Below are 15,936 nucleotides of genomic sequence, written 5' to 3'. Positions count from 1 at the left end.
ATCATCTAGTGAGGCCACAAGATGTTGCTTTCCATGGCCAGGAATTCCAAGAAGATATAAGACCCATAAGATGATTATTCCCAGGGTTGTTGTAGACTCCAGCTTCTTGCACTCTGCCCTTCAGACTCACCCTCCACCTGTTGGCCACATCAGTCAACCTGGCCTGAGGCTACTCAGCTCACTCACACAGAGGCGGGAGTCAGCCCAGAGTGATGTCCTGATGCATGTCCTGATGCATTGTGGGGATCCCTTGGTGAGACCGCACCTGGTCTCCTCTCTCGAAGGTATTGTCTGGGGATGAGAGCCTCTGTAATCCACTGCGGAGATCTAGGGTCCCACCCTGGGAAACTACCAATTTCCATGTGTTCTTTTCCACCAGCCTGTCACTGTCCTGTCCCCTGGAATCAGTGACTTTCAGACGTTTCTTATCTTGACCCACAGAAAGAAAAATATTTTACATAGTGTTAAGGAAACTTTTTATCGATCTAATTATGAACACATTTCAGAGTTATGTTTACAATCTTGCTGTTCAAAAAACAAAAGGTCTGTAGTAAACCATTCAAAGATTTATTTGTGGTGGAGCCGTTTTATGGAAAAACAAAGTAGCTATTGTTACACTAACAAGTAAAAAAAAAAAGAAAGAAAAAAAGAAATACAGGAAAACCTTGATTTGCAAGCATAATTTGTTCCAGAAACATGCTTGTAATCCAAAGCACTTGTATATCAAAGTGAATTTCAAGATCCATTGGCTCAGTTGTTGTCATGTGACATTTGACATCATGTACTCCTTGTATTGCAAGACATGGCTCGTTTATCAAGTTAAAATTTATTAGAAATGTTTGTTAATCTAGCAGAACACTTGCAGAACAAGTTACTCACAGTCCAGGGTTTTACTATATTTGGATAAAGGTCACTAGATTCTTAACTGATACTGACAGTCAGTTGGGTGAGTAGGTAACCCATTTCCTTGAGCAAGACTTAATCCCATTAACTTCAGAAACTCTTCAGTGCTTTAGCAGGAATGTTAGTTTCTTCCCAGAAAGAAGATTCCATCACTCAGGGCTCGGGACAATTTTCTCTTTACAGTTATAACCCAGAAAACACTTGGCATGTATCATTGGAACAGAAGTCTGCAGATAACAATTCTTGCCCTTACCGAGCTGAAAAAATTTGAGTGTTCCTCTTATGTTCTATTTCCTCACAAAAATTTTTTCTTACTTTACAACACACTGGTGGTTCCCAATCTGCAGTATGAAAAATGTTGCTGGGGACTATTCTGCTTGTGTGCCAAAGGGAAAAAAAATGCCAGAGCCTGGCTTTACGATGTTGTGATTTACTTACAAGAATGATAGCGTTTGAAATTGTCGTTGTTCTCATATCACATAAAGGGTTAGTATCCAAAATCTATAAACAACTTATCAAACTCAACACCCAAAAAACAAATAATCCAGTGAAGAAATGGGCAAAAGACATGAATAGACACTTCCAAAGAAGACATCCAGATGGCTAAGAGACACATGAAAAGATGCTCAACATCACTCATCATCAGGGAAATACAAATCAAAACCACCACGAGATACTACCTCGCACCAGTCAGAATGGCTGAAATTAATAATCCAGGCAACAACAGATGTCGGCGAGGGTGTGGAGAAAGAGGATCTCTTTTGCACTGCTGGTGGGAACGCAAACTGGTACAGCCACTCTGGAAAAGAGTATGGAGGTTCCTCAAAGAATTAAAAATAGAACTACCCTACGACCCAGCAATTGCACTACTAGGAATTTATCCAAGGGATATAGGTGTGCTGTTTCGAAGGGGCGCATGCACCCCCATGTTTATAGCAACACTATCGACAATAGCCAAAGTATGGAAAGAGCCCAAATGTCCATTGACAGATGAATGGATAAAGAACATATGGTGTATATATATACAATAGAGTATTTCTTGGCAATCAAAAAGAATGAAATCTTGCCATTTGCAACAACGTGGATAAAACTAGAGGGTATTATGCTAAGCCAAATTAGTCAGAGAAAGACAAATATCATATGACTTCACTCATATGTGGAATTTAAGATACAAAACAGATGAACATAAGGGAAGGGAAGCAAAAAAAATAAAATAAAAACAGGGAGGGGGACAAAACAGAAGAGACTCTTAAAATTTTTTTTTTTTAATTTTTTTTTTTTTCAACGTTTATTTTTATTTTTGGGACAGAGAGAGACAGAGCATGAACGGGGGAGGGGCAGAGAGAGAGGGAGACACAGAATCGGAAACAGGCTCCAGGCTCTGAGCCATCAGCCCAGAGCCCGACGCGGGGCTCGAACTCACGGAGCGCGAGATCGTGACCTGGCTGAAGTCGGACGCTTAACCGACTGCGCCACCCAGGCGCCCCAGAGACTCTTAAAATTAAAGAACAAACTGAGGGTTGCTGGAGGGGTTGTGGGGGGGGGGGGATGGGCTAAATGGGGAAGGGGCGTTGAGGGAGACACTTGTTGGGATGAGCACTGGGTGTTATACACAGGGGATGAATCACTGGAATCTACTCCTGAAATCATTATTGCACTAGCTTGGATGCTAACTTGGATGTAAATTAAAAAATAAAAAAAAAAATTTTAATTTTTAAAAATTCTTTTAAATTAAAAAAAAAAAATTGTCGTTGTCCTGTGGAAGCCTTCACTTGAATATTTTATGTTTCCTATTACTCGTCAAGGTCAAAATGCCTCTCAGGAAACATCTGAAATTATATAATAGAAACCAATATTAAAGGATAAGAGGAGCACCTGGGTGGCTCAGTCGGTTGAGCATCCACTCTTGGTTTTGGCTCAGGTCACAATCTCACAGTTTGTGAGATCGAGCCCCACATCAGGCTCTGTGCTGAAGATTCTCTCTCTCTTCCCCCTCTCTCTCTGCCCCTCCCCTGCTTGCACTCTCTTTCTCTCTCAAAATAAATAAACTTTAAATAAATAAATATAAAGATTAAAAGGTTCAGAGCAGACTTACTTACAATAGCTGAAAACCAGAAATAGCCCAAATGTCCATCACCAGGAGAATGGCTGCTATAGGCTGCCGAATCGTGGTAAACAAAGGAATACTCCTTACTCCATTAAAATACTCCAAAACAAAACAAAACCAAAAACAAACAAACTCCTGGCACACACAGCCAGAATAACTCTCATAATCATTATGAAAACAAATTAAGCCAGACACAAATGAGAACCCCCTGTACAATTCTATTCATGTGAAGTTACAATATAGGCAAAAACGAATCAGTGGTGACGGAAATGGCAACCTCTGCAGGGAGGGGGTGTTGGCTTGGAAGGGGCATGACGAACCCTTCCAAGCGCTGGACACATCGATCCTAATCTGGGTAGTGGCTACATGGAGATAAACACGTGTAAAATGTTGTACTTCTGTATATTAAATGCCCCCCAAATTAAAAAACACAAAGAATATGCTCTAACGAAATTCGCCTTAAAGGCAACTTTTTAGGAGCGAGAAGATGATCAATTTCTAAGTTTCATTAACAGCGTCTCACACTGCGTGATGGCACGTGCCTTTGCACCACGCCTTGCCTGTGGTGCCATCACATAAATATGCGTGGGCTTTTATTGCCCTGTCCCATCCTCACCAAAACTCTGGGCAGTGCAAAGAGTTGGGCATTATCCTTCTGCCTTTATAAACAAATTAAGGCTTACGAAGATGGAGAGACTCATTCAAAATGGCACAATTCACTCATGACCAGCCAGAACTAGTCCTTAGTCGCCTGAATCCAAATGATTGGTGCGTAGCAGTTATCTGGTAGCTATGGCGAATATGAATAAAAACAAAACCAAAAAAACCCTCATTTTAAGTGGAGTGGGCAAGCCCTGAAGGCGGAACTTTCCAGCACTGCCACTTGCCAGACCCCAGCAGAAGAAGCCTACCTTGCATTTTCCAGCTGGAAGAAAGAAGAGTTTCTCCTGACCCAACAACAACCCAGCCAATGAGAAGTCGCCACAACCCCCAAGCTCCTGCTCTCCTCCAATGGACTTTCCTTCCAAACGGCCCCTCCCGACTATCTCCTTTCCTCTAGAAAAGCAAGCCCCTCTCCTTTGTTCTCCAGACTTGCCTGTGGGTTACCATGGGTTGCTTGTCCCGCTTTGCAATTCCTCTGTTAATCCTGAATAAATGCATTTTGCTGGCAAACCAACTGGGTGTTTTATTTTTAAGGTTGTCACTGTACCTAAAGCTACCACAACTTACACATCTATTACATGCAACTAACATGTTTCCATTGTCATTGTTGGTTTACGCCTCTCAACAAACTTATGGGCATATTTATCACTGCTTTACAGCGGACGTAACAGATGGACAGAGACTGGGTAACCTGCCCAAGGTCACACAGCAGGTAAATGGGAGGCCTGGGATGATTCAAATCCAGGTCTGCCTGACTTCAAAGTCTGAGTTTAAATAGCAATGCTCCTGCCTCTGTTAGGACACTCCTGCTTCCTCTACCAGGTTTTAAGAGGAAGCAATTTTCCTTAAAGGCATGCAACTGTGTCCCATCTCAAACCTGTGGAGCCCCAGTTCTCCTCCAGCCCGTGTATATAACTATCACCTAGTAGATCTCTGGTGTTTGGATCCCAAGAAAAGAAATCCCTCTTGATGCAGCATGAAAATGTCGACAGGGTTGGAAGGAACAGAGAATTTAAGAAGGCAACACTCTTGGGGGCGCCTGGATGATTCAGTCGGTTACGCATCCAACTCTTGATTTCAGCTCAGGTCATGATCTCACAGTTCATGGGCTCAAGCCCCGTGTCAGGCTCTGCACTGACAGCATAAAGCGTGCATGGGATTCTTTCTCTCCCTTTCTCTCTACCCTTCCCCTGCTTGCTCTCTCTATCTCTCTCAAACATAAATTAACATTTAAAAAAAAAAAATGAAAGCAACGCTCTTGTCAACATTTAAGTAAACCTGTTTATTTGTACAAAATTAGAGAAAAATTATTCCATGTTCCCATACAGGTAGTAGCAACTAAATTTTTAAATGCAAATTTCACCTCCATAAAAGACTCTTTATGTGTTAAAAATGGAGCCTACACTTTAGGTGGTTTGAGGTGAGACTTTTCCATGTGCTGCTCAAATATCATTCACCTGGCTCCTATAGTTCACCCAAATCATGGCAGAAGCCTCCCCTCAGCTGTCTGTGATTTGTCGGTGAGAAACAGAGAAGCTCTTGACCTTCAGGAGCTGGCCTGACACGCACAGCTAGACCCCGATGTTCTTCGGTTGAACATAAGCAATTCCACAGAACATCAATACCAGACAAAGCCATTGTGTGACCAGGATAGATCAAGTCGAAACCTAAAACACCTCATAGTCCTCTGAACAGAGACAAAAATAAGAACATTGCTTAAACAAAAATGACCCCCATCTTCCTGTCCCTGGTAATATGAATGACTGTCATTTCCTTACCAGTCACACCTCCAGCCTCCTCTGTTCTTTTTGCCTTCTCCATAAGAATTACTAGGATACCCAACCACAGGGGCACCTGGATGGCCCAGTCGGTTGAGCATCTGACTTCAGCTTAGGTCATGATCTCATGGTTCTTGAGTTTGAGCCCCACATCGGGCCGTTGTCAGCACAGAGCCTGCTTCAGAAACTCTGTCCCCCTCTCTCCCTGCCCCTCCCTCTCTCTCTCTCTCTCAAAAATAAAAATTTAAATTAAAAAAAAAAAAACAGAATTTTCCCCATTTAGTGACAACATCCAATGCAGAGCAAAGCTACTCTTCATCAAACCCTCCCAAAAAGCACTGAACGCAAGACCAAATGCTATCCTTCCTTTCTCATGCTCTCTTACTGAGACACCTCAAGATTTCCATGGCATGTGTCCTCCCCACCAATGAGTAACAAACCCAACCTGTTCAACCACAGGTGAGTTCCTGGGGGTCTTTGGCTAAAGAGCGGCATCATCGCCTACCTGCCTTCCCATTCCAACATCATTGCAAAGAATAATAAATTTAGAAAACAAGATGAAACATTTTTCAGTATACATTAATTAACCTTCTTTAGAGACTGAGACTTCTATGTAACTACAGTATAAACCAATGTCAAAGCGTGTCAACGAGCCAGCAAGTGCTCTTATCTATTAACAAGAACCTTAAGGAGCCACCTATTTAAGCAGGTCCCACTTCCGCCTTTTATGTTATGTAAAGCTCAACATAAGATGAAGGGAAAAGAGGGATGATAAAGAGTGTTCATATCTGGAGGTCAGACCTCAAGGAGGGGCATGCACAAAGCCTAACCCAAGAACTAGAAGGAGGTAAATTGTAGGTCCCACACTATCCCAGGCATGAACACAGCAGTGAAGCCAGGTGGACAAGGTTTCCGCTCACTGGAGGCTGACATTCTCATGAAGGGACAGATAATCAAGAGGCAAACAAATAAACAGGATAATTTCAGAAAATGAAAGGCAAATGAGATTAGGGGATAATAAGAAAGAGGCTCCCTTACGTGGGGTGGGCTCATAAAGGATCGGTTCTAAATAGCTAGAGAGTTCTTAAAAGATGATGAACTGTATCTTTTCCTTATGATGCATAGATGCTGGACTTCTGCAACAGACTTCTGGAAATTTCTATGAGGAATTCTAGATAACATAACAACACTTTTAAAAGTGTTTTTAGGGGCGCCTGGGTGACTCCGTCGGTTGAGCGTCCGACTTCAGCTCAGGTCACGACCTCATGGTCTGTGAGTTCGAGCCCCGCGTCAGGCTCTGGGCTGATGGCTCAGAGCCTGGAGCCTGCTTCCGATTCTATGTCTCCCTCTCTCTCTGCCCCTCCCCCGTTCATGCTCTGTCTCTGTCTCAAAAATAAATAAACGTTTAAAAAAAAGTGTTTTTAAAGTGATAAAGTCATCTTATCTTACCACATGAGGAGTTGGAGCTGGTTGCCAAGTGGGAGCTCAGCGGGTGACCAACCAGGGACCCAGTCTGACTGAGCACAGTTTTAAATGCGTGTTATTCATCCCTCATCCCTCCTCAGAATGACTATGGATGATGGCACTGAAGCACACTAATATTCAACTTCCAGATAACACTTCATCGTACTATAAGATTGCTCACCCTGTGGGAAAAAAACAACACTTAGGAACACAATTGATTTGGTCATGATCATCTGGGTCATATTTTTCCACAAATTTGCTCAGAATCACTTCATCTAGTTCCTCAGAATTCCAGGGTGGAAGGTCGGTGTGACCGGGGAGACAAAGTTGCCATAGCAAGAACAGTGACTACTTGTGTGTGTTTAAAGTCTATGCCCTACCAGGCAATTCCCTCGTGCTTAACGTGTAAACGCTTCACAAAAAGAGGGCTGTTCGGCTTCCAAATACTAAGAGTGAAGTCTGAACTGGGGCAAGCAGGGTCCAGAGGAAACCACCACTGAGAAGCAGTGATGGGGTCAGAAGAATCCATCACCGAGATGCCTCACAATGTCTCTGACCTTGGTAACTTCTTTGTAACTTCTTTCCCATGCAGAGTTCTTTTCTCAGCAGTGGCCACTGCAGCCTGAAGCAGCCTACAATCAATTACATTGATGACATCATCATTCGCAGTAAGCAGGGGAAGGTAGACTTCTGCAGTCCCCCTAACTCCAGAGCATTATCCACAGGCTGCACACCACTTCCTCCAGCCAGCTATGGACAAGCCGAAAGCTTCCAGTGTCTCCCCGTTGACCAAAATGGAATTCAAAAACCTCCAGATCTTGGATTGGAACGTCATTCCAAATAACTTTCTCCCAGTCCATATCAGGCCTCCTTTGGCCCAGGCTCTCTTCTCTTGTTGAGCCCTGCGCTATCTCATCCCGTGCCTTGGTCCTTGACGTTCTCCCCGCCAAAGACGTCCCGCCAGGTTGACGTGGCCAAATCCCACTTGCAATTCTTCAAGACCTAGTTCTCAGGCCTCCTTCTCCCCAAGCCTTCCCCATACTGCCCCAGCTGAGACGGACCCCTTTCTCTGAGTCCCATGGCACTGGCTCCGAACCTCCGTCTCCTACTTCTCACCACCTGCCTCTGTTAGGTAATTTAACTCCCCTACTGGACCCAGCTTCTCCAAGTCTAATTCCTATATGCTTCATCCAGAGGAAACAGTGCAGTTAGTTCCTAGGCACGGAGGAGTATTTAATAAATACTGACTAAATGGGAGACTGTAAAGTCATTGCATATGATAAGACACATGACACTGAAATGATGTGTCTGTGTTCTCTCTTTACTGTTTCTTCCTTTCTTTGTTTGTTTTGCTTCTTTATTTGTGGTTGCCTTCCTTCTAAACTAAAGAAGCCTCTGTTCCCAGAGCTTCACCTTTAAAGTCCACCTGTTCCAAGAAATCTGTTTCCTTTTCTCCCTGCCTTAGTTCCATATAAAATAGCAATCTTTGACTAGAACGGATAAAAATACGAGGAATGCAAGGGCCACAATTCGGGAAGGAGATGTGATTGTACTAGGGTATGTCAAGATGCCATGAACTTCACTAAGAGTTTACAAGTATGTTGAAGATCATGGTAGGATTCACATCAACTCTAATCTGGTCTTCCCACCATTGAATATCAGAGACCCCACGTTACTCCCCATGCTGTTATCTTTTGTTAGTTCAGGTGACATAGAGTCAGGCTGCTCTTCTCACCTGCCCTCAGGGCTGTTCTCTCCCCAGTTCCCTAAGATTCAACCATCACCACACGACCTCCCCCTCATCGTTTTTTGTTGTTGTTACCCAGGAAGCACTAGCTAAGCAAACACAGAACATACATAGAGATTCCAGATGTTCTTATGGCTATGGTTCCTGATCTCTGGGACATGACCCTCCACTTCTGAGCTTGCGCTTGGAGCTCCCCACTCCCCACTCTCTTCCGCAAGCCCTTTCTTCCATCACAGCCCCTGTTCCTGAGACAATCAAGTGGAACAGCCGTGACCCCCTCTATCAAGTGGGCAATCCTTTGTCCATTTCTACTTAAGGAAAAATCATTATTAATGAATTCAGGGTTTCCAGGTGGGGGGATTCAATTTGTTATTAGAAATAATCACCCGGTACCTCATCAAGATAAAAAGCTTCTGCACTGCAAAGGAAACAATCAACGAAACTAAAAGGCAACCGACAGAATGGGAGAAGATATTTGCAAATGACATGTCGGATAAAGGGTTAGTCTCCAAAATCTATAAAGAACTTACCAAACTCAACACCCAAAAAACTAAATAATCCAGTGAAGAAATGGGCAAAAGACATGAACAGACACTTTTCCAAAGAAGACATCCAGATGGCTAACAGATACATGAAAAGATGCTCAACATCACTCATCATCAAGGAAATACATATCAAAACCACACTGAGATACCACCTCACACCAGTCAGAGTGGCTAAAATTAATAACTCAGGAAACAACAGATGCTGGTGAGGATGTGGAGAAATGGGAACCCTCTTGCACTGTTGGTGGAAATGCAAACTGGTGCAGCCACTCTGGAAAACAGTGTGGAGGTTCCTCAAAAAATTAAAAATAGAGCTACCTTATGACCCAGCAACAGCACTACTAGGAATTTACCCAAAGGATACCGGAGTGCTGATTCACAGGGGCACATGTACCCCAATGTTTATAGATAGCAGCACTTTCAACAATAGCCAAATTATGGAAAGAGACCAAATGTCCATCAACTGATGAATGGATAAAGAAGATGTGGTTTACATATACAATGGAATACTACTTGGTAATAAGAAAGAATGAAATCCTGCCATTTGCAACAACGTGGATGGAACTGGAGGGTATTATGCTAAGTGAAATAAGTCAGTCAGAGAAAGACAGATATCACAGGTTTTCACTCGTATGTGGAACTTGAGAAACTTAACAGAAGACCATGGGGGAAGGAAGGGAAAAAATATTTTCCAACAGAGAGAAAGGCAAACCATAAGAGACTCTTTTTTTTTTAAACCATAAGAGACTCTTAAATACAGAGAAGAAACTGAGGGTTGATTAGGGGTGGGGGAGCAGGGGAGAAAAGATGATGGGCATTGAGGAGGGCACTTGTTGGGATGAGCATTGGGTGAATCACAGGAATCTACCCCCAAAACCAAGAGGACATTGTATACATTGCATGTTAGCCAATTTGACAATTAATTATATGAAAGAAAGAAAGAAAGAAAGAAAGAAAGAAAGAAAGAGAGAGAAAGAGAGAAAGAAAGAAAGAAAGAAAGAAAGAAAGAAAGAAAGAAAGAAAGAAAGAAAGAAAGAAAGAATCACCCAGCTGTTGCAGGAATGCCTGGGTGGCCCCAGTCAGTTAAGCATCCGACTCTTGATCTTGGCTCAGGTTATGATCTCACGGTTCATGAGTTTGAACACCACATCAGGCTCTACGCTGATTGTTTGGAGCCTACTTAGGATTCTGTCTCTCCTCTCTATCCCTCTTCCACTTGTGCGCATGCGCACTCTCTGTCTTTAAATAAATAAATAAACTTTTAAAAAGTTTTTTAAAAAAGAAGAGAAAAACAAAGAATCACCCAGCTGATACACACCAGCTACAGAGAAGCGATTCCTGGGATCTTCTACTCCAGGAAGCTTTTTAAACTGGTAGAATTTCATATCTCTGGAACAATTAGATATGTCTGTCCAAAGCCAGGGAAATAAAGGAACCAGTTGTTCAAAGCCTCCCCGCTTCTCAGCAACCACCATTTATGTTGACAGTTTTCTCTTATTTATTTGAATATCCATTCCATCTAGCCCACGGAAGTGTCTTCTTCACCACTAATTTGTCATAACATGCGTCAAAGCCGTTGGGAGTATCCCAACAGAAACACCTTTAAGAGACCACGGGTCACATAGCCATGGATTCACTGTGGCAGAGGGGCCAATGGGTGGGCCGGCAGTTACTGAGGAAGCCGTTTTTACCTGGAAGGCATCCAGGGAATCAGGCAGAACAGTGCAAAAATGGGAGACCATCCCGAGAAGGGGAGGGGCTACCTAATCACTCGAACGTGGGCTACACGTTGAACTTCCCACCAGGCTGAAAGAACACAGGAGCTCTGTACCCAGCGAGCCCATCGTCTCCCTTGGGAGCAAACATTTGGACGTTGCTTTAGAGCAATTAGCTGTCGGAACAATAAATTTTAAAAAGAGAGACAGCTTCTGTAGCCTAAAAGTTAAAAGCTCACATAGTCTCGTCTTGAATTCTGGCTCCAGCACTCGACCCCTTGTCTCAGTTATTCAACCTCAGAAAGTTTCATCATCCTGATTTACAAGTAAGAATAAAACAGCACCCACCTGACAGCATTGCCGTGGGGTTTGAAGAAGAGGAATCCGTGTGGAATACTTAGCCCAGTTGCCTGCACATAGTCGGGGCTAAAACAAATGGCTGTTATATTGTCACAATTGTTGCAATTATTATTTGGTCATGTCTATGATGCTCCCTGGAAGTTCCAGCTTTTTGGGGGGGGGGCAGGTAGAGAGAAAAAGAGGATTTGTCCTTGGACTGAACTGGGAAAGTAGCAATGGATTAAGAAAAATCAAAGTGGCCACGCATGCTCATACAGAGGCCACTGATGTCTCAGTCCTTACGCCCCACGGCTGGACTTTTGGGGGACTAATTATGTTACAGTGTGACCAGAGAAAAACCTGGACAATAATCCCAAACCTTTAAAGAGTTTTCTAAGCCTTTTCTTCTCCTTAATTGTCAAGTTTTAAAACAATACCATGACTGTAATCGAGAACCACATTAAAAGACTTGAATTGGGGCGCCTGGGTGGCTCATTCGGTTAAGCGGCCGACTTTGGCTCAGGTCATGATCTTGCGGTCCGTGAGTTCAAGCCCCGCGTCGGGCTCTGTGCTGACAGCTCAGAGCCTGGAGCCTGTTTCAGATTCTGTGTCTCCCTCTCTCTGACCCTCCCCTGTTCATGCTCTGTCTCTCCCTGTCTCAAAAATAAATAAAACGTTAAAAAAATAATAAAAATAAATAAATAAATAAATAAAAGACTTGAATTAAACTAGACCTCAGAGTCTCAGTGAATAACCTAACTTTACATTTACCCCTCTGAGATGCACGCAAGCCTTGGTTGGAGCAGCTGTCTCCTTTCCAGGGTAAGCAATAAACCCAGCTTTGTCTTATAAGAAAAACAAAACAAACTTAAAACAAAAAAAACCCCACAACAGTTGGGTGTGCATTGACTCTAGGACATATCCCTCCCTGTTTCTCAGACTGAAGAGAGTCAGGGTGCCACGGACTCCTGAAATGCCCCTCTTGGGGGCCTTGTAAAAAATATTTCCACATTCTGCATCATTTTTGACAGTTTAACTATGAAGTGTGTGGGCAGATTGAAATAGAGACCCAAAACTGGTTGGTTTCCAAAGAAAATTACTGTAAATTGGAAACCTGAATATAGCTATTCATCCTTGGGCCTTGGGATATGAATGAATCATTAATTAGGGCCAGGAAAAAAAAAAATGGTGCTGTCTCAGACAGGACGGCAAAAAGGAAAGACTTTCCCTAACCAGTGTGAGTTCCTTACAGGCAGGGACCTTGGCTGGTGCCCGGCCCAGACCCAGACACATGCCCGATGATCCACAAATGGGGAATGAATGAAAACCAGATTGTTGTCAAAAGATTGGGGTTTGAGTCCCTGCTCTACCATTGCTAGACAGCACAGTCATAGAAAAATCCTTCCAAATTCCAGACTTCCACCTCCATAAAGCAGAAGTTAAAAACAACACACATCTCTTAAAATCACTATGAGAATTATATAAGCGAATTCAGATGAAAATGTTTTACAAGCCACAAGAACAGTTTGCAGAAGAAAGGGAGAAGGGAAATTAACATTCCCTGGATGTCTGTTACTTGCTAAGCACATTGACAAAGACTTTTCATATAGGTTACTTTGTATAATAGAAAACAATGTGAATTACTAGTAAGTATTCATTAGTGGCTACTGTGGATGGACTTGTTTTCTAGGTGGATTCAGTTCTTTCCCCCAAATCTATCATCCCTTTGCGGATAAAGTGGGCTGCTTCTAGACTGGGGCTGCTTCAAACCTGCCTGTGGCTCGCACTACATGAGACAAGCAGCATTCTACAGTGGGGATGCCAGGAGCTGTGTCCCTCCCGCCCCCACCACCCCCTCCTCCGCCACCAGGTCGATCAGGTGCCCGAATGTGGGGAGGCCGAGTACAACAGGAGTAACTCAGTTGAGGGGAGCTGTATCATGGTTTCTCATAAAATGCCGAGGGCTCTTGATTTCTGACAGCTTCTTTTAAATCTAAATTTGTCTTGGGAGGTAAAACACACTGGTCAAATGAGCTGTGAACAAACAGTTCAATAGTGAGCCTGAAAAAGACAACCCAACTTACCTTTTAGGCTCAAACGAAACATTTGGAAAGATCTGTTTGGCTTCCTCATGTTACCTGCTTTTCACCCATCCCCACATTCTCCTCCCAGAAGGTGGTGAAAGGATTACCAGCAAGTGAGATACCTAAACTTGCTCGAGAGGACAAACACCCACCTACCAGCAACGCGGTAAGAACTAAACTAGGCAGTATATTCAAATAAAAATAATAACTCCCATTTACGAAGCACTTGCCATGTGCCAAGCACTGTGTCAGGTGTTTTGTGTGCCGGTGACATCTCTAGAAACTACACATTATCCTCATTCTACAAGTAAGGAAACGGAGGTCCAAAGCAGGTAAATCGTTCGTCCAAGGTCACAAAGGTATATTAAGGAACAGACCTAGAACCGAAATCAAATCTGACTCTCAAATCTGTTCCCAACCAAAACACCACTTCTGTGGCCCACCCATTGCCTCTTGCATTTACAACCACTCAGTAAATGTTACGTCTGCTCTCCCCCCGTGGACGTGCCAGTAAGGGAAAGCTTAACCAATTCCCTTCATGAAAACGTGCCAATCGATTGAAACGTGTGTGTGTGTGTGTGTGTGTGTGTGTGTGTGTGTGTGTGAATACGTATACGTGCGATCACTATTGATCTCTCTGATCACTGATGTACTTGGAAATGGTTTTCTCACGAAAGCATACACCAGACAGGGTTTGGCAGTCACCCAGATTCCAATCACTTTTTTGGGGGTGTGGAAGAATAAATAATGGTTTACAGCATCTCAGAGATCCATTTGAATTCTATCTCCTCCCGGCTCTACGAGGAGGGGTTTCGGCTGCACAGGACAGAAACCATCTCTGGTGGAAAGAGCCTATTGAAAGGGGGTCTCTCAGGACCGATGAGAGGGCAGGAGATCCAGGCTTGTCTATACTGCGGGGGCCAAACCAGGCAAGGCCCAGCCAGGACCCCCCACATAATATTCTGCTTAGGAAGTCACACTTGCCCCACTGGGCACTCACTCCACGCCGCTGCTGTGACTAATCCCTGGCTCTTCCTGTGCCCGAGGGCCTCTCTTTCCAAGTCAGAATCTCAGGAGGGAGCATCAGTCAGCTGGCTCAGGCCACAGCTGCCAGGGAACTGGAGGACAGCATGTTTACCCTCGAAGTCTCCACTCCTACTCTGGAGCTGGATAGGTCACCGATGTCCCATAAATGTTAACTCCCTTCCCGCCTTTCCCCTCCTGGCCCCATCCCCGAGGGTGAATGAAGCCCACTGAGTCCACCAGTCTTCTGCAAACAGCTCAGCCCCCGGCCAGCCTCCGAGAAGGACAAGTCGGTTGACGAGAGCCATCCCATCTTGAGACCTTGTCCCTTCTTTGTTAGGGTGGCTGTTTGCTTCCCCGTGGCCACAGGATGTAAGGTTCGTGTAGTCTCTGAACAGTTGTAAACCACTGGCCACAAAGGATGTTATCAGCATTCTGCTAGAAGTTTAATAACAGAAAGGCAGCAAATCAGCGCAGGAAGTACTCTGAGAATTTCTTTCAGAAGGAAAAAAGAGAATGCATTCAGAAGGAATGCAGAGAAAGCATTACATTTGACATCAAGTGATGTAAGTTCAAGCCTGACGTCTCCTGCCAACCAGGCTGTCCTTGGACTTGCCGGGTCACCGTTCTATGTCTGTTCTCTCACCTGACAAAGGGAGGAAATAATATTTCCCGACCAACTTGCAGTACAAGAGTCAAGCGAGTACCGTGGGAGGAGCTGCCCAAACACAAGTTTGGCTTTGCAAGGGCAGAAATGTGGTTGTGTAAGGGAGGGGCAGACAGTGGGAAGGCACCAGAGCTTGTACCTCACCCTTCCCTGCTCAGGCCAGAGGCAGATCTGATACAGGTTTCCCTGGCCATGCTCCCCAGCATGCCTCCGTTTACAGATTTCTCTCTCCCCGTGAACAGAGGGCCTGTGCAGAATCCTGCCTCCTTAAAACTAGAATCAGGGGCGCCTGGGTGGCGCAGTCGGTTAAGCGTCCGACTTCAGCCAGGTCACGATCTTGCGGTCCATGAGTTCGAGCCCCGCGTCGGGCTCTGGGCTGATGGCTCGGAGCCTGGAGCCTGTTTCCGATTCTGTGTCTCCCTCTCTCTCTGCCCCTCCCCCGTTCATGCTCTGTCTCTCTCTGTCCCAAAAATAAATAAACGTTGAAAAAAAAAAATTAAAAAAAAAAACAAACTAGAATCAGTCTCTCCACAGAGCTTTCAATAGCTCATCCTGAGGCATGAGCTTTAAAAAGATGTATCATTTGGGTATTTCTTTTCCTTTTGCTCTGGATACATCATCCTGGATCTCACCGTGGGATAGTTAACGTGGCTAACACAGGATGAGAGAAACTGCACTTAATCCCAGATGACCACTTATACATTCTCATTCATTCACACATAAATAGAGGGATCATCTATTAAGAAGAATAAATTTACGCCCACTGGCCACCTCCCCCCCCCCACTCCAAACTGGAACGAAGTAACCATTTCCAGAAGAAAAATGCACAGCACCAATTTTGCTTCTTTCTGAAGCTGGAAAATAGTTTGATAAAAATGAATGGCACCTCAAATTTTAAATG

At 44.1% G+C, this 15,936-nt stretch overlaps 1 long non-coding RNA gene across 1 annotated transcript in view; it reads right to left on the bottom strand.

Moving 5' to 3' along the window:
- Positions 1–15,484, bottom strand: part of LOC147581292 (uncharacterized) — a 256,335-nt gene extending 240,851 nt beyond the window's left edge. The window contains exon 1 of the long non-coding RNA XR_015251645.1: positions 15,310–15,484. This is a non-coding gene — a long non-coding RNA (uncharacterized LOC147581292). The remainder of the gene's footprint in view (positions 1–15,309) is intronic.
- Positions 15,485–15,936: the final 452 nt, after the last annotated feature.

This window comes from Puma concolor, chromosome B2 (genome assembly GCF_028749965.1).
Source record: "Puma concolor isolate L17-30 chromosome B2, mPumCon1.1.hap2, whole genome shotgun sequence".
Classification (NCBI taxonomy): Eukaryota; Metazoa; Chordata; class Mammalia; order Carnivora; family Felidae; genus Puma; species Puma concolor.
The sequence above is the reverse complement of the archived record's forward strand: the minus strand, read 5'-3'. Positions and strand labels throughout refer to the sequence as shown.